At 48.2% G+C, this 19512-nt stretch overlaps 1 long non-coding RNA gene across 1 annotated transcript; it reads left to right on the forward strand.

The window, feature by feature from the left end:
* Positions 1–897: 897 nt before the first annotated feature.
* On the forward strand, positions 898–19313 carry LOC142577980 (uncharacterized). Its single transcript, XR_012827123.1, has 3 exons — positions 898–973; positions 10152–10305; positions 19198–19313. It is a non-coding gene; the product is annotated as an uncharacterized LOC142577980 (long non-coding RNA).
* Positions 19314–19512: the final 199 nt, after the last annotated feature.

Raw genomic sequence — 19512 nt, forward strand, 5'->3', positions numbered from 1 at the left:
ACATTCCTTTCAATTTGGGATGCTTGTGCACCGCTATCAGGACGACGACAAAGGGAGCATAAGAACACGGACACTGTGCTTCACCTACATTTGTTGTTGTTCTTGCTGTTGTCGTTGTTGTTCCTCGGTGTCCTGACGCAACCCACTGTGGTGGATCGGCCGCGAATCGTGCAGTGCAAGGGTACGAAATGATACTAACTTTGTGTCTGCGTTTATGTTCTCATCTGTGTCCTCGTTTTACTTGGGCTACACTAGTATCCCAAATTGGCATACTAAGAAGATCGCATTTTGGCACTACATAGTTCTAAGTATTGAAATTGTAGTGTTTGTTTTTCATTTATGCTCTTTTGTAGTTATGTGGATATTAAGGTTATTTATGTCGTCCACTCTTGGCACATTCTACGTAGTGGGTACGCAACACATTTCTTCTCCCCGTACCGCCCCCCCCCCGCCCCATATATACAGGAACAACGCTTGTTATTTATTCAAGGCTAACTACACCGTAACATAGGTCACTTTGTTTCATTTATCATCGGTCTATTTCATATTTTTACTTATATTTTTTTCTTGTCATAATACCACCCTGTTCTTGGCCTATCTCCCGCAGTGGGTTCGTTCCGTTCTTGAATGAGTCATTATCCTCATCAACGCGACCCGCGGTTACAGATCGAGCAGCTCGTGCACTTGAGTCTTGCTGTGGCGAGCAGCAAGCCCGAGCTTAGTCCCGAGGCCGTGCTTCGAGCCCCTCCCTTTCGCTGCCGGTCTTGTGTGACTCGTCCGTGCAGGTAGGGGGCTAGTGAACCTTCGTTGTCGTTCTCGTGAGAAATCTGCTGCTGTTCCGGTTCATAACTGCGCATTTCGGGCTCCGTCCGACTCCTTTTTTTTTTTTATGTACTTCCAGGACGTCCCTTCTCCACGGTCGAGCACCGAGACTGCGCTTGACTTCGATTCACGTCGGCGATTTCGGCACCAGGTACGCACAACTTCAAACGCTACGCACTTCATGTATGCTCCAGCGATGTGCACGCGGAGACGCGTGGAAGTTCCCCAAACGAGTGAAACGTCATTGTTTTCTGCGGTCTAACATTGCGACGCTCTTCCGTCACCGTTATGGCCTATTCCGTCACCGTTATGGCCGTTCACGTTAGGGCCTATTCACGTTATATAGTGTTGCCTTTGGCAATGGTCTAAATACGCGACTTCAGTTGCGAGACGCGTGTGGTTAAGGGGGGGGGGGCGCGGACAGCGGCACCGCCCTGGCTCTAATATGCGCACCACAAAGACGCTCATAGCATTCTTGCGGTATACACACCTCAATAACACATCGTAAGGAACTTTCGTGCTGGTTTTTGGGGCGCGTATGCTTTAGTGCTTGTCTGCATGCAGTTCTCAGTCCATTAATTTCATCTTTCGTTCCGTAGCCTATAAGGTAACATGGAAGCCTGTCGCGAGGATAACTTCTCTGGGTGCCATTGAACGATATGTCTAGGCCTACTCTGCGGCTCTCCGTCCAAGTTGGGAGTAGAAAGGTCACGCCGCTGCCTTGTGGACACGTTTGGGAAGTAGCAGTATGGCGACGTGCAAACACTTTGTTGAAGTTTCTTGAGAATCTAGGCTGCTCTATGCGCGGCTTCGGTCCCGAATTAACGTTATCAGTATTCTGCGAATTGTACAGCTATCATTAGCGCGTGCTACTATGGCGTCAGCAAGCTCATTCAATTTGGCACACGTACAAAAGTTCACTTTCGTTACTCTTGTCTCGTCGTATGCGCGGTCGCTCGCATTTTATATTCGCGCCTTTCGCCATCGGTCGCTTCGTTTGCTGCCATCGGAACACTGAGTTGAGTTTTGTTTTTCGCATGGTGCGGTGCACTCAATGGCGGCGTTCTTTCCTAGCTTCACCGATGAAATCCTAAGGTTTGACAGCCATCCTTCTATAACCACTCCCATCGATTTTCCATGATAGCTAGAGGCTCTACGCTTAGCACGAGAGTGACCAAAAGCGATCGTAGCATCTTTCTTTGGGCATGAAATCCTGCCAGCTAACGTGGCATTATTGATATCCGCATTACGCATGTTGTAAGGAATGTGTTCTACATTGCGTGTATATTATATGCTCGTTACAGTTGGGCACTCGTATTTTCATATGCTTTAATTGTACGTCAGTACCTTTTTTCTTCGTGTCCTGTGCCTCAAGAATGTAATGCCTAGCTAGGCCTTTGTGAAAAAAAAAATGAAATGAAATGATATAACGTGTAAGTGGTATTCAGGCTGGAATATTCTTGCCCCGTACATTCTATTCTCGCCCTAGATGGTTGTTCGCTTACCTACCAATCGTCAAGCCTAATCCAACATTCTCCACATTGGCCGTTCATGGGCTGCTTCTTAAATCCCGATGTCTGCTCGCGATATCGAAAGCTAAGCTAATTGTTTAAGAAAGCATGGCGCGACCTCTCAGAAAGTACCGAGGAAAGAACACTGCGACATAGGATTGTCACGTTCCTCTTTGTCCAGTGTCTCCTTCGCCGTCGCATCGTGCTTTTCATTTGCCTTTTTTTGGCTCCGAAAGGGGTTGAAATTTATCCAAGAACATGCAAGCATTGAACGTAGCCACGTCAATTGAAAGCAGGTCACGTTGCGGTCGCGTTGCGTGGTCCAAGTGCGGTGGATTGACGGAGTTCGAGGTGTCAATACAATGATGGGCCATGAGAGGCCCTGTAGTTGGGGGGAGCTCCGGATTAGTTTGGATCCGCTGGAGTTCTTTAACGTCCACCTGCGTCTAAGTAAGCGGGCGCTTCTCTTTTTTGCCAGAACCGGGACGCGGCTTCCGTGCCCCCATAGAAGAACGTAGTCATTGTCGCGGCGACACCGCTGTGATTGATGTGGCATGCGTAAATAGTCACCAGTCACATCAATTATCTGGCGGTGACCCTCTGTCGCGCTTACTACTTCTGCAGACACGTGCAAATCGCGCGCCACCTGACAAAACAAATAATAATAATAATAATAATAATAATAATAATAATAATAATAATAATAATAATAATAATAATAATAATCGGCTGCCACGCTGTAGCTCCTCGCAGCGAGTTGATCTGCACGGTGGGCACCTTCTCGCTCTTCGACAACGTGTACGCGCCGGACGACCTCTGCCAGTACGTGTTCTACACCGACGTCGTGGTGCTCAACTACTCGCTGTACGGCATCGAGGTGGACGCCAGCTGGAAGCAGTTCAAGAAGCACATGAAGTACTACACCGTGACGCAAGGCGGGATTAGCTTCGACGCCCGGTCAGTGAACATTGTACGGCGTGTTCCGTGCTGTACTTCCGGTTCATCTAGGCTTATCGGTGATTGAGTCTCCATGTACAAAGGGGGCACGCGCCGACGTCATAGCGGCTGCCATATATACTTGCAATACAGCGAGAACGTTGAAAAGTTGCCCTATACTTACCTATGTGTTACCTATACTTGCGGACAACTTTCTGTGGCTATGAAGGGAAAGCTACGGAGGCAAAGCGCGCACAAGTGAGAACTCTTCTGGAAAGAGTCCCGCGCTTTACTCAACGTTAGTTTAGTGTGGGAAAGGTAAAACATAAGCACCTTATTATCATCAGTTGAATAACGGGAACACACCAGCGATTGTGAAGGTTTGCTTATTTTGCGGCTTTTCCCTTCGGCGTCTGAGGAAACGCGAAACCGTGGCATGTGGAAGCTGCGTCGATTCAGCGTCTGCTTCGAGCAATCAAAAGCACTGTCAAACTCTGGAGGACTACTCCCTCTTACCTGCAACGTTCCGCATTCACTGTTGTAGTTAGCCCTGCTTTGGTCCTTTAGAAAAGTTTTACAGATGAAAGCGCGGAACACACCTCACCTGACTCAACGTCACTGATCCGCGCGTAGCCAAGGTGACGTAGGTCACGCACAAACTGCACTTATATATATTAAAAAAACTGGATAGCACATATCCATTCGTGAATGAAATGATTAGGGCATTCAATATTCGATTCGTATTGTTTGGAAAGCACATAACGTCAAAGCATAATGTGTTGATTGCAATTTGTACAGTGGGAGGAGCATCGAGTGAAACTATTTGTTGCGCACCACTTGCGGTTCACCTTCTGAGACGACCGGGCAGGAAATGCAAAATAAATCAGAAATATAATCGAAAATAGATAGTGCAGTACAACACTCATGGGTTTGATTATAGATATGATATCGGAGCATAAGTTTCCTTACAAGTTGAGTTACTGAATGTACGCAATAACTAGAATTAATTGGAAATCGCTGACTACCGCACACCAAAGCACAGAATCGTAGACTTCAGAGACTCAGCACGTGAGCGCACAACTGGCCAAATTCCTGGAAACCCGGAAGTAGAAAGCGGTAGTAATGGCGTCACTAGTGACGTCACGCACAAGAAGGTGGCATCATAATTAACCGGCTAAATAATGGAAGGCAGTTGCCTGGCATAGACTGAACATCATCCCAGCAGAGCCGATGTGGAGCCACTTGCTCCCCTCTCGCTTCTCCTTTTACGGCACGCACTTGCGCGCTCGTTACATGCTCTGACGTCAGAGGTGCGGAGAGGGTAAGGTGCGCTTTGTGCGCCGCTCGCTAGGGGGCTACGCCCCGCCAGGTGGCACGCGCTGCACTTCTTCCTCCCGCTTTCCCGCTTTCCGCATTCCCGCCTTTTAGATTTTGTGGCGAATGAACGTGCTTTTCGGGGCTTCGTAGCGTTGACGAAATCATAAGTTTCATGCATGCTTTGAGCTTGCTTCTGTTTTTGATTTGCTGATATATTGCCTTTATATAGTAAGTGTGCGGGTTTTCTTTTTTCTTTCTTTTTTGTCTCTCGTATTTCGGGTGCGCGGGTGTGTTTCGTGCACATTTGGTTTTGCAGGACTGTTAGAGCGTCCTTTCGCGCAACGTGCTTCAACACGTGCAGCCGGTTTGGACGTTGAGTGTTTGTAGTCTTTAAATGGTAGCCTGGAGGTGGGAATATTAATAGCTATTAGGTGTTTTACTGTGCGTGTTTTTGGTAAGGAAGTGAGAGCGTGGCCGCGTGGTAGGGCGCGTGCGAGAGCGTGTCCTACCTTCGGTCCCCGCGGCACTGATTGCTTTTGAAACAGTGATGAGAGTTGCTTTGCGACATTTTGAGGATTTGGATCATGTGCGTATCGGTTTTTGCTAAAATGCACGTGCTCAGCATTGATATAGTGCTATAGTATTCTATTATTTGCATCAGTAGTAGCATTATTATAGTATTTGCAAAAAGACGTGCAATACATGGCGAGAAAGCCGGGAAAGCAGGCAATGCGCGGGAGGACCCTTAAGGCAGATGAGGATAAGGATGAGAATGAAGAGGGCATCGAACCAACCGGCACACAATGTGATGTCGATACTAGGCTGCAGAAAATGGACGCTTTCCTGGAAGAGCTTGTCAAACAGGTGCAAGAGCTCAAAAATGAGCTAAACAGGGAGCGTGATGCACGGAAGGTAGTTGAAAAGAAATTTGAAGCAGCCGAAGAAAAGCTGAACAGGGTCGCCATTGTGAACGAGAATGTGCGTGACAATGGAACGCAGACCTCCGACGCGACAGTCGAGGGAGTGTCACCAGGATACGTGGAATTCGTGCAGCGTGATGAAGGGTTAGTTGGAAAGAGCGGCAGCTACCTCGAGGCCGCCGCGCGGAAAAAGCAGGAGCCCAGGGGACAAGGCCCCTTGTCGAGTTTGAATCACGCGGAAAAGGACAAAGGGAAGCAGGGAGAGGTAGGAGAGAGTAAAAGGGCGATTATCGCCGGCGACTCAAACATGCCTAGTTGCTCAAAAGCAATTGTGGAGAGGGTGAAAGGCGATAAAAGAGTGGCGGTAAGCACATTTCCAGGGCGGACACTGGGTTCTGTCATGGAGCGAGCAAAAGAAAAGCTCGCGGAAAATTTCCACGTGCACAACCTTGTCATTGTAGCAGGTGGGCTAGATGACGTCCTGAACAGAAAAGGGACAGAACTAGCCCAGCGCTTGGCGAAGGGGGTGGACGACTTGCGCGAGCTATCCCCTCAGGTGCAGATCGTGGTGTACACGGTGCCGGAGGTGCCTGTATGTGACAATCACGTACAAAGAGTCGTAATGGCTTCTAATGAGGCAATATGGAAAATGAGCCAAGGGAAAGGCTTCGAGGTGGTCTAAGTAAACAGGGAAGTGAGTAGGTGTGGTGGTTTAAAACGAGACGGGATCCACTTCAATTACAGGCCGGCACAAGGAGTGGGCTGGCGAATTGGTGGTCGCGCTGTTGCTTTTTTAGGGGGCCCGCGGGCGCTCAGGAGGCCAGAGTAGATAGTGATGAAGAAGGTCCCCTAGGGGAACTTCAGAAGAGCATCGCCGTCGATAGCAAGAAAAGGAGGAAAGCAAGAAAGAGAGCTCGCCATGCAATAGGCTACATAAACATGCAGGGTGGCAAAAGAAAGGAAAAGTGGGCAGAGATTGAGGAGCAGTTAAATAGAGAACAAATAGGGGTGTGTGCGGTTACGGAAACGCACCTTAGAGACTCAGAAGAGCCGCCAGTTATTGAGAATTATGTTTGGGAAGGGTGCAACAGAACTAAGTCGGAAAGAAAGGGAGGGGGAGTCGGAATGCTCATCCATCAGGGAGCCAAATGGAAAAGAGTACATTCAAAATGTCAAGAGCATCTTTGGTTATCAGGTACAATGAGGGAGAAAAAAACTTGGCTGGGCGTTACGTATTTGTGGACAGGAAATAATTGCACAGAGAAGAATAAAGAGGTAGTGGAATACATAGGCGCTGATATTAAGGGTTTCGGGAATGGTGCTGAAATTGTCCTATTAGGTGACATGAATGCCCACATACAGGATTTAGATGGCTCTACTGACAACAACGGGAAGTCAATGCTAGACCTTAGTGAGCAACATAACCTTGTTACCGAGAATACAGGGCCTAAGTGTGAAGGGGACACCCGGTGGGAAGTGCGAAACGGCCAATCGACTACTCATTACTGTCTGATGACAGAAGGAATTCATGATAAGTTGAGAGAAATGGTCATTGATGAGGAAAGCTATAGCAGCACAGGGAGTGACCATAAACGCATCATATTAAAAATGGAATATGTAGTTGGGAAAGAGAGCAAGGAGCGCAAAATGGCCAGTTCAAATTTGAAGGCTGAACAAATAGCAAATATACTCACTAGAGTCGAGGAAGAAATTGGCAAGTGGCCAAGTAAAGAGTGGGAATATGGTGAGCTTCTGAGTGCAATAACGACCGAAATACGGAATGAGAAACAACATGTTCGCTGGAAAGGAACAGAGAAACCGAAAAGCTGGTGGAACAGAGAGATACGAGAAGCGATCGCAGAACGACAGAAAGCATCTCGAGAGCACAGGCAGGCAAAGAAGGCGCAGTTGCCGCAGGATGAAGTAACCAGTAAATGAGAAATATACTGGGAGAAAAAGTCTACGGTTCAAATACTGGTGCAAGCAAAATTAAAAGGTGAAATTGAAAGTTGGTTGTCAGAAATACGTGAGAAAAAGAAGGCCACACCTAGAATATTTTGGAACCACAGAAATTTATTAGGCAGGAAGTCAACAACAATACAACATCATATCCTAGACGAAGATGAAAACAGACTGGAAGGAGAAGCGGCAATAAATTGCATCCGAAAAATAACAGCCGAATCTTTCCAAGGCAATGACGAGGTTGTATTTGAAGAAAAAGAAAGCGTGGGAGAGACCCAAGGGGAAAAGAAGCTCGTGCTGAAAATTTTCAACTGGAAGAAAGCGGAATAGAAAATTCCTAAGCGCACAGCCACAGGGCTAGACGAGGTTCCCGTTAGGTTGTAATGAACTAGGACCAAAAAGTAAGGAAGCTCTGGTGAAAGCAGTGGAACAAACTTTAAAAGATAGACGAATACTAGACAGCTGGCGACAAAGTAGAATGAATTTAATTTATAAAGGCAAGGGGGGCAAGGGGGAGAGAGATAGAATTCACTCGTATAGACCGTTAAACATTGCATCGGTAATATACAGGCTAGCAATGCAGACAATCAAATTAAAGCTTCAAGCTTGTGCAGAGAATAATGGCATTTTGGGAGAACTTCAGAATGGCTTCAGAATAGGTAGGCGTTTAGATGATAACTTATGTGTTCTTACTCAGTGTATCGAAATATAAAAAGCAGAAAGCAGACCGTTATGTGTGGCTTTTTTAGACATTACTGGAGCCTATGACAATGTAGACCGCAACGTTTTGTGGGATATTCTGAAAGAGGAAGGCTTAGGTGACGATTGTCTACAGGTTTTGAGAGAGATTTACCTAGAAAATACCGTTTGCGTTCAATGGGAAGGCATGAGAAGCGAGGAGAACGTTCATATCAACAAGGGTCTGAGACAGGGGTGCCCTTTATCCCCGCTGCTGGTTATTATGTACATGGGGAGGATGGAGAGGGCGCTAGAAGGAAGTAATATCGGGTTTAATCTCTCATACAAACAGGCGGATACAGTAGTAGAGCAGCAGCTCCCAGGTTGATTTTATGCGAATGACATTGTGTTGGTAGCTAACAAGCAAAGTGATTTGCAACGTCTGGCTAATATCTGTGGACAGGAAGGCAACAATTTAGGTTTTAAATTTAGTGTTAGAAAATCAGGTGTTATGTTATTCAATGAAAACATCGAACAGACAGTGCAGATACAGGGCCACGAAATACCTCGGGTAGCCGAATATAAATACCTTGACATATCGATAAACGAGGGCAATATATATATGGAAACACAGGAAAAAACAATAACAGTGAAGGGGAAGAGAAATGCAGCCATAATGAAGCACAGATACAGTGAAGGGGATACAATAGGTACGAGGTCCTCTGAGGTATGTGGAAAGGTGTAATGGTTCCAGGACTTACTTTTGGAAATGCGGCTGTTTGGTTTAACTCAGGGGTACAATCTGAACTCGATGGGAACCAAAGGTCAGTGGGTCGCCTCGCATTGGGCGCTCACGGGAAGACTACAAATGAAGCTGTGCAGGGTGGTATGGGCTGGACTAGTTTTGAAGTGAGGGAAGTTCGCAGTAAAATTGAGTATGAAGAACGCCTGAGGAATATGGAAGAAAGTAAATGGGCTGGGAGAGTGTTCAGGTATCCGTACAGGAAAAACATTGATTCACAGTGGAGGAAAAGAACTAGAAAGCTTACCAGCAAGTATGTGACCTGTAGGGTGGCAACACAACAACAAAGACGGTCAAGCTGAAAGGCAGAGAGGCTGAAATAATCTTATGGGTGGCGGCAATGGAAAGGAAACCTGCCATGAGTAATTACTGAAGAAGAAAAAACGAAATCAGGAAAGAAACAATTTGTGGTAACTCAAAGGGAACCTCATTACTTTTCGAAGCGAGATCGGGATGCCTTAGAACACGCACCTATAAAGCGAGATTTAGGAAGGAACACAAAGCATGTGCTTGCTGCGGTAAAGCTAGGGAAACTATGGAGCATGTTTTATTAGAATGTGAATACGTCTACCCAGCGGTCGACTTAGGCACCACTGGCCTCCTTGAAGCTTTTGAAGCAGTGGAAAAGTAAACATATCCGCAACAGGCATTAGTAAGAGGCCATCGGAGGATTGGTGGACGAAAAGTAGGGAAATGACAAAAAACGGAGACGTACAAAAGCACAGTTAGGAATAGGGGATCAGAAAATTTGGGTGTGGGAGTTCATAGCGTTTATTTTTTTTATTGTTTAACTTAGGAAGGACATTAGGCAGTATAATAGCAAGAGCTTGGTGGCGCAACCCACCGCCCCGTTCCTAAGGGGACGCTCATAACATCCATCCATCCTCGCCCTCCCTCACTCCTCGCACGCATGTCCTGTCAGGGGAAATACGTTCGCTCGCTTAACCTGACGAACACCAACGCCGAGGTGCGAGTGCCACTGAGACACGCCTAAGTCAAATATTAGGGTCGCCTACCATTTTTATTATCTACATCGTGATATGACTTTCACTCTTACAAAATGAAAGATCTTTCGAAACTCCTTTTTTTCCCCGCGTATGATGAAAGTATAATGAGCGTATACTGATCTCTCTACCGAAATTGACACTGATTTGTTTGGGAGAAAACGGTGGGTGAAGTGCACACTTTTTTGTTTCTATCCAGCTATTTGGACCCGCAGAAGTTGAGAGACCAGGATGTGCAACGGGAACTCACCAATCTGGCAGCGGCCAACATATTGCACTACGGCATACTCAAACTATTAGGACGACTTACCAAGCTGGATATATACATGAGTAACGCCATAGGTGTGCTTGAAGTGAGTACGCTCCTTCCATATGCCCTGCTAAATAATTCACTTAAGGGTCTAAATCGGTCAATAACTCACACCCTTACGCCCATTTGGGGCATAGGGGCGTGAGTTATAGACCTATTTACACGCCTTTTCGCTTGTAAGGCTGCAAGTTATTCTACAGTGTACCAGTCATGTTCAGGTCACGTTGGTCTCCAACTGTGCATTTGTGTTCCGCAGAGCTGTGCGAAGAGAATAGTTGGCGTGGAAATAAATTCGGCTTCAGATCTTAACTAGCCTGCTAACAGAAAGCTCCACCAGCCGATCACGCGTGAGCCAGATTTAGAGACAGGTCGACCAGGTGCTGCTGCGTCGGAAAACTGACGCACCGAGAAAAGAGAGTTGCTTATCTTACACGTGTGCGTTTCATTGTCGCTGCGACCTGTTATCCGTGTCGTTATTGTTTTATCGCACACCTTTTCCCTTAACATATTACATGTTATCAGAATGACACCCGCCTAATGCCGGTACGTGAGCTACATGTTACAAGCGCGTATTTTATGCAACTCTTCTGTGTATTCAATATGTCAGTAGGGTATGCAGAATTGACAGCGGGAAGAAGCAGTACAGAAGCATAACAACGCATTGCGCTCGCGGCACAACTAAGGTCGCTACGCGTACAGCATTCATGATGAAACTGTTTCTTTAGTGTCAACCCTTTCCCGCACTAGTGCTTCCATATTTCCGATTTAGTTCAGTACCTTCATTTCTTCTTATACTTAATATATTTTTGGAAAATATTTCTTCTAATGATGTCTCTATTTAGGAGCCATGTGAGCAGTCGTGCTATGGAGTCTTAAAAGTGACTGCACCGTTACGCGAGTAAAAAAAAAATCCGCAAATTGCTTCTAAAAGCCCTTCAGCGCTTTCCGTGAATTTTTGTACCTGAAGTTGACGGCGAAGTACAGTTTATTTACTTTTTTTATTTATTTCATTTTTATTTATTGTTACCTCAACGGGGTGAGGGGGGGGGGGCAGGGCAACGTGGGACATTATATGAAGGGTGAGCGTATTGACGGTCAGTTATGATTCTGATGATTTCTGCGGGTCGTCAGAAAGGGATTTGAAGAAAGCAAATGTACTTATAGTGGCAATAGAACTGGGAAGAGCATTCCAGTTTCACTAAGTGTGCCGAAGCAAAAAAGAAAAATTGCTCGTATACGTAGTCGTACGGGCCATGGTGGGTAGGCCGTGTTCATGTTGCTGGTTGTGGCGATGCGGTGGGCTGGTGTGATGAACGTGTTATCAGGAGGAAATGCGATTGGTAAGAAAGCCCGTGATAAAAGTATGTGCGGGTTCTTTCGCGGCGAGAGGCAAGCGGGGGTAAACCAAACTAGGATTTTAAAGCCGAAACGCTGGTGGCGAAAAAAGTAACCACAGACTACAAATCGCGCGGCCTGGCTTTGGACTGACTTCTAGGGCGTGCGTTAAACGATACTGGGGAAAGTGGAACGCAAAAACATGCGTATTTCAACTTAGGTTGCACCAGGGTTTCGCAGACGAAAAATCTTGGATCGCGCGGTGCTAAGGCTGTGTAGCTCGTCAGAAAAGAACAAGAACACGATTAGCGGAAATAATGACGTAGATAATTTGAACAGTTACACCTGGAGAAATGTGCAGACCTAAACAATTAACCACACGAGTCGTGGAAACTGCCGTATCGCTAGGAACGTGAGTATTTGGTGTATAGTTACGTCGACGGTTAAACGATATTAGCATTGTTTTTTATGTTAGGTGACATTAGCCATTTACTGCACCATTCTTGGATTACCTTAAGGTCATGCTTAAGGATAGAGGCATCGTTTGACGTGGTGATGGGCCAGTAAATTACACAGCCATCAGCAAAAAAAGCGTGTTTGAAAAGAGAGATTGCGGGGCAGGTCATTAATGTATATTAGAAAGAGGAAGGGACCTTGGACGTTATCTTGAAGTGCACCAGAACGAACGTCAGAAAAACCGTAAGAGTAAGAGGTATGATAAACCGATTGTTGCTGATTTGCTGGGAAGCCATGAATGCAGTGTGGGACCGTCCGATGGAGATTAAGACGTGAAAGCTTAAGTATTAGACGAAAGTGGGGCACTTGGTCAAAATCTCTTTCAAAGCGAATAAAGACAGCATCAGTGGAGAATTAGAATCAAGGGATAAGCCACGAAGGATACGAGCAAGCTGAGTTTCACGAGAGATGTCTTTCCTGAATCTATGTTCGTTGGGATTCAGAAAAGTATAGAAAGGTGATAACATGAGAGTATACAATGTGCTCGATAATATTACTGCAAGTGCTTGTAATCCATAGTGGCCTGTAATTGAGGAAAGAGGACCAGTCACATGTTTTTTTTTTTAGCTTGTAATCATATTGCCCACTCGCCAATCAGCTGGGACTAATGTGGTAGTAACATTTCGACGTTTATCATTTGAAGAGCGCTAACCTACACGCATCGATATTTTTTTTTTGCACTGTCTGAAAAAGCTGTAAAATAATTATGTAGACGGAAACCTTTCTTTTACACTCTCTATCAATGTTTCGTTTCGACACAACGTATTCCATAGAAACGTTTCCTTCTTTCTCACCGAGTTTCTCTCTCTAAATAATCCTACTTGTACTGCCAGAAAAGGGTTCCGGCATAATTTCTTCAAACTGAAGGTAATCTTTTTCTATTATTTTGACGCTCACCTAACGTACGGCAATAAACCTTTTTTGCCGTGGATACTGTGAAGATCCGCGATATACGGACGCCGTCACTGCAGCGTGACAATGCTGTCGAACTCGCTATCTCGTCAACGCTGATTGGCCAGCGTGGCTGCCCCGACCTCTGTGATTGGCCCAAAACGCCACCAACGCAGATCTTGACAATGGGGCAAAATTTGAAGGCTACCTCCCCTCGGGCCACCAAAGCTACGCACTTGCGTGTCACGAGCTACGCGCCATAGCCACCAGACTGAGTGACGGCAGCAGATTCAGCTGACAAGGCGAATGCTTTAAACCTGCAAGGAACCCATGGTTTGTACGGTCGCGCAGTATGCACTCATGGCACATATTATTCTGACGTCAGCAAAGACATATTGCAGAAACATCATGGAGTGCACTTCTTAAATGTTTACCAATAATTTGCTATAAAGAGCGCGCAATAAACTAACAAGTAGCAACTTTTTGATCTTTCCCTTCTCAACTCGACGTTAGGCCAATTAGCAAATTAGGCTTTCGTGTAACCTAAATTTTCTCCGTTGTTGGTTTGAATTGTCCTGCGCATAGCTACTTTTTTCACAGAATACATTATGTAGTTAGTATCCTCTTTCCGAATACTGTTACATGCAAATCGACGATTCCCGCAAAAAAATGACGATGACTTAGTATCAGAGAGAGAGAACACCTAACGGAACCTTCAACGTCAGGAAAGAGCTTCGTGTGGTGGCAAAGACCCAAACGTTTGAATAAATATTGCTACGGAACAGTCGTCACAGTGTGGCTGCACTGAGGAGGAAGAAGACGACGTGTGCCTGCTTGATATAGCGTCGCCATTTTGGCATCCGTTAGCTTCCCTGTAAATAAATTGTAAATAGCATTGGGCATCAGCTACACGTAACATTAATTTGGTGGAGGTGGACGTTCCCCGTACCCGTCATGGAGTTTCGCAGCGGTCGCAACGGCGACAGTGCAACTTTGGCTCCTGCTGGCGGCACTTCATCTACGCAAGCGTCTCCACCGGCAGCCCCGACCTACGTCACCGTTTCGCCCCCTCGGGAATCTGGTGTTTTCAACGGAGTCTGCAGTCCTGATATTGACGACTGGCTCCGCTTATGAACGTGTCAGCACCAGTCACAGGTGGGATCCGACTATTATGCTTGCCAACGTTCTTTTCTATATCGACGGAGCTCCACTGGCATGGTTCCAGACTCAAGAAGAGATCTCGAGCTGGGATCTCTTCAAAGAGAAGATCCGCGACCTTTTTGGCAATCCGTTCAGTCGCCAAGTCAATGCCAAGAAAGCCCTTGTCACATGTGTACAGACGCCGACCGAGTCCTACGTGTTGTACATTCTCGATGTCTTGGCCCTTTGTGCCAAGGCTGACACGAACATGTCTGAGGACGATAAGGTTAATGACGTTCTCAAGGGCATTGCTGACGACGCCTTCAATTTACTGGTGTTTACGAACGTCACCAGCATCGACACGATCCTGAAGGAGTACGCCCGTCTCGAGCATGCTAAAAGCCGCCAGGTATGCCAGCACATCACACGACTTCCCAACACAGCTGCTACGTCATCCTGTGACGACCTCTTCCACCAGCCTTTGCGATGTGACAACTTGACCCGCATCATTCGCCGTGAGGTCGAAGCAGCACAACCAGCGGCCGCTTTATTCCCGTCACCTGATCATTCTCCGGTGACAATGTCCTTGATCCAGGCCGTCGTCCGTCAAGAGCTGTCCAACGTCGGCCTGCAATCCATTCGTTCCGCACGCTCGGAACCTCTTTCTCCGCGCACATCCCCACCCAGCTCTTTTTACACCATTTATGGACAGCGCAACCCCTCCGAATGGCGAACCGTGGACGACAAGCCGATCTGTTTTAACTGCCGACGCATTGGACATGTCGCTTGCTACTGCCACAGCCACTGGACTTCTCCGACACGCTATTCTCCTGATTACCACCCTCTCTCCTGTAGCGCGTCCTTTTCCTTTGCTCCTTCTATGCCCGCCCCATCATCTGACCCTGTGACACCTTGGACACGACCCCGCTACTCCCGCTCGCCTTCTCCCTCCCGCCGTCAATCTCGCTCACCTCCTTCACGCGTGCTCCTTCTCCGACCTACCTGCTGCACCCCCGACCAGAAAACTAGACAGTGCAGCTTCTGGAGGTGAAGCTGCAATGATGACATTGGCATGAAATCCTCGCTTCACCTTACCCACGAACAAGAATCTTTTGGACGTTCTCGTCGACAATGTTCCTGTGTGCGCGTTGATTGACGTGACACCGGGGCGCATGTGTCCATTATGAGTGCTGCTATTCGCCGTCGCCTCAAGAAAGTTCTGACACCTGCCCCGAACCGGGTTGTACAAGTCGCCGATGGAGGGACTGTCGCTATTGTTGGCATGTGCTCTGCCCGACTCACCATTGCTGAGAGACACACCGTCGTTCTCTTCACCGTCATCGAGCATTGCCCTCACGAACTCATTCTCGGTCTGGATTTCTTTGCCAATCATTCTGCCCCAATTAACTGTACGGCCGGCTCACCTCGCCTGGACTTGCCTCTTCTTGCCGACCCTGCGGACTCGCCTCCAAGCCATTTGAGCTGCATGGATTGTATTCGCCTACCGCCTCACTCTGTGACGCACGTCGACTTGTTGTCCTCACCAGCTCTACCTGACGGCAATTACGTGGTCGCACCAATTCCGGCCGTTATACTTACACGTGGTGTTACCGTGCCGCACACTGTGCTGACAATTACTGGCAACCGCGCCTGCCTTCCCCTTGTCAATTTCGAGCTAACCGCGCAAGTTCTGCCTCGGGGGATCTCACTGGCTATAATTACCGCTTTGCAGGATGATGAGGTCGAGCCATTCACAGTGGAAGATCGTTACAGCTCAGCCCATGCCGTGACGTCACCGCACAGTACTGACGTCGACATCGAGAGGATGGTTTCCTCTGACCTGACACCTGCCCAAGCTGAAGCTCTTTGCTGCGTTCTTGAAGGCTATCGCGACATTTTTGACTTTGACAATCGACCCTTAGGTCAATCGTCTGTCGTGACCCATAGCATAAATACTGCCGAATAGAGCGAGCCCTCTTCACCGACGCCCATATCATGTTTCTGCGTCGAAACGAGCTATTTATTATCCAACAGGAAGTCAAAAAGATGCTTTCAAAGGACATTATCGAGCCTTTCTGTAGTCCCTGTGCTTCTCCAGTCGTACTTGTCAAGAAGAAGGATGGAACTTGGCGCTTTTGTGTATATTATCGCCGCCTGAACAAAATCACAAAGGACATGTACCCTGTGCCACGTATTGATGACGCTCTAGACTGCCTGTACGGTGCCACCTATTTTTCTTCTATCGACTTACGGTCCGGCTACTGGCAGATATCCGTCGACGACATGAACCGAGAGAAGGCTGCATTTGTTACCCCTGACGGCCTTTATCAGTTCAAGGTGATGCCTTTCGGTCTCTGTAACGCGCCCACCACATCCGAACGAATCATGGACTCTTTGCTTCAGGGGTTCAAGTGGTCCACCTGTTTGTGCTATCTGGACGACGTCATCGTTTATTCGCCCACATTCTACACGCATCTACACCGTCTTTCAGCGATTTTTGACGTGTTCCGCCGCGCCGGTCTCCAGTTGAACTCGTGAAAATGTCACTTCGCTCGCCGCCAAATCGCCGTCCTTGGACACCTCGTGGACGCCAGAGGCGGGCCAACTGATCCGGACAAAATTCGCGCCGTTACGAACTTTCCTGTTCCGAAGTATACCAAGGCCGTTCGTAGTTTCCTAGGGTTGTGCTCTTATTTCCGGCGCTTTGTGAAGGATTTTGCGACCATCGCACGTCCCCTTACCGACCTCTGGAACAAAGACGCCCTTTTTCTTGGGGTCCTGACCATGCCGCATCTTTTTCGCAGCTCACTACTCTCCTTATCAGGCCTCCAATGCTGGCCCACTTTCACCCGTCTGCCTCAACGGAAGTTCGAACTGATGCCAGTGGTCACGGCATAGGAGCAGTGTTAGCACAACGCCAGCGTGGATGTGATCGCGTTATAGCCTATGCCAGCCGACTTCTGTCACTCGCTGAGCGCAATTATTGAATCACAGAGCGCGACTGCCTCGCTCTTGTGTGGGCTGTTGCGAAGTTTCGTCCATACTTGTACGGATGCCCATTCTGTGTCATCACTGATCACCACGCTCTCTGCTGGCTATCCTCTCTCAAGGACCCCACGGGACGACTCGCTCGCTGGGCGTTACGCCTGCACGAATGTACCTTCTCCGTGGTATATAAAGCGGGACGCTTGCGCCAGGATGCCGATTGTTTGTCCCGCTACCCCGACGACGAACCGGCTGCGAACCATCGCTTGCGTTTTCTCTGTTTCCCAGTTGCTTCAAATTGACAACGAGCAACGCCGCGATCCTTCATTACGAGCCCTCATCGACCGTCTGGAGTCTACGCCTGGCGACGCCACTCTCTGGATCTTTCTCCTTAAGGAGGGGACATTATACCGCCGCAATTTCGATCCACACGGCCTTGACCTTCTGCTCGTCATTCCATCGCAGCTGCGTTCGACTGTCCTCCACCAACTTCCCTACGCTCCCTTGGTTGGACATTTGGGCGTCTCGTGCACATACGACCGTGTACGCCGTCGATTCTTTTGGCCGGGTCTCGCCCACTCCGTGCGGCGCTACGTTGCCGCTTGTGAGCCCTGTCAGCGCCGGAAGAAGCCCTCCACACCTCCAGCTGGATGTATCCAGCCGATCGACATCCCAACCGAACCCTTTTTCCGTGTTGGTCTAGACCTTCTTGGACCATTTACTCTCTCGGGCTCCGGAAATAAATGGGCCGCAGTCGCTACCGATTATGCTACGCGGTACGCAATCACCAGAGCCCTCCCGACAAGTTGTGCTACTGACGTCGCTGACTTTTTTCTCTATGACATCATTTTATTGCACGGTGCTCCGCGCCAATTACTCACTGACCGTGGCCGCAGCTTTCTTTCGGCAGTCGTCGAGGACATCCTCCGCTTCTGCTCGACAAAGCACAAGTTCAGCACGTCCTCTCACCCACAGACCAACGGCCTCACGGAGCACCTCAACCGGACCATCACCGACATGCTGTCGAAGTACGTTGTGACCGACCACCACGACTGGGATTCTCACCATATGTGACGTTCGCGTATAATTCATCGTGTCACGCGCCGCCGGCTATTCACCATTCTATATTCTATATGGCCGAGAACCCGCGTTGCCCTTGGACACTTTGCTACCCTCGGCCACGCGTTCAGCCACTGAATACGCACGCGACGCGATCGCACACGCCGACCACGTGCGTCAGCTCGCCCGCACCCGTCTCGAGGCCTCACAGGAGCATCAGAGACGCCTCCATGATTGCCACCATCGCGACGTGCACTTTTTTTAGGGTTCTCTGGTGCTTCTCTGGTCACCCATTCGACGTGTGGGCCTTTCCGAAAAGCTGCTGTAGCGCTACACTGGCCCATACCGTGTGGTGCGACAAGTGACCGATGTCACGTATGAAATCCTCCCCGCCGACCTCTCAGCGTCATCGTCAGCTGCAAGTGACATCGTTCACGTGGCGAGACAGCCATACCACACACATTTCACCGCGGATGTGTAGATTAAGCACCGGGACGGCGCTTCTACCGCCGGAGCTGATGCTACAGAACAGCCACCACAGTGTCGCAGCACTCAGGAGGAAGAAGACGACGCGTGTCTGCTTTATAAAGCGTCGCCATTTTGGGCTCCGTTAGCTTCCCTGTAAATAAATTGTAAATAGCATTGGGCGTTAGCTACACGTAACAATATTAACACAACTCGGCTATCTTGCTGCGTTCTCGAGTCATTGGTCGTCTTTCCTGCCATTTGTCATGATTACGCTTACGCAGTGCCAGTTTTATTAACTCTTATTGTCTCGAAATTTGTTTGCCTCGCCATTGCTCCTTTGCACCCACTAATATAGCAGCAACCGCATGAAGCAAATATTGAACCCAGGAAAACAGTATGGAACTGAACGGTTGTGGTTTATTGAAAGGCAGAAGTATAGAAGCGCAAGAAAAAAAAACATGTTCCCTTTGATTGCCCTTATTTCCCCGCCCACAATTTTTGAGATTTATTGTTTTGCTTTTCTTTCACCTCGTGCTTACAGAAATTAAAGGCGACTCAAGGCACCGACGCCAGGAGAAGGCTCGTAATGGCAGTCGGCTTGTACGATTACGCCGAGCCGAACGCCTGGGATCACTACGGCACCGTGATTAACAGAGCCGTCGAGTAAGTATCCCGCGTCGCTGACGCCGCAGCCAGTATTTCCCTCGTGGCTCACGCTCGTTCGATGCCGCAAGGGAGTTATGCAAATCGAGTGCACGTGTTGGTATCCATGGGGGAGCAGAGCCTCCGCGAAGCGGTTACACAAATGCTATAAGTTTTGCCCATTTCATTCGTGTGCCTTTGGCGCAAAGGAAGC

This window comes from Dermacentor variabilis, chromosome 4 (genome assembly GCF_050947875.1).
Source record: "Dermacentor variabilis isolate Ectoservices chromosome 4, ASM5094787v1, whole genome shotgun sequence".
Taxonomy (NCBI): Eukaryota; Metazoa; Arthropoda; class Arachnida; order Ixodida; family Ixodidae; genus Dermacentor; species Dermacentor variabilis.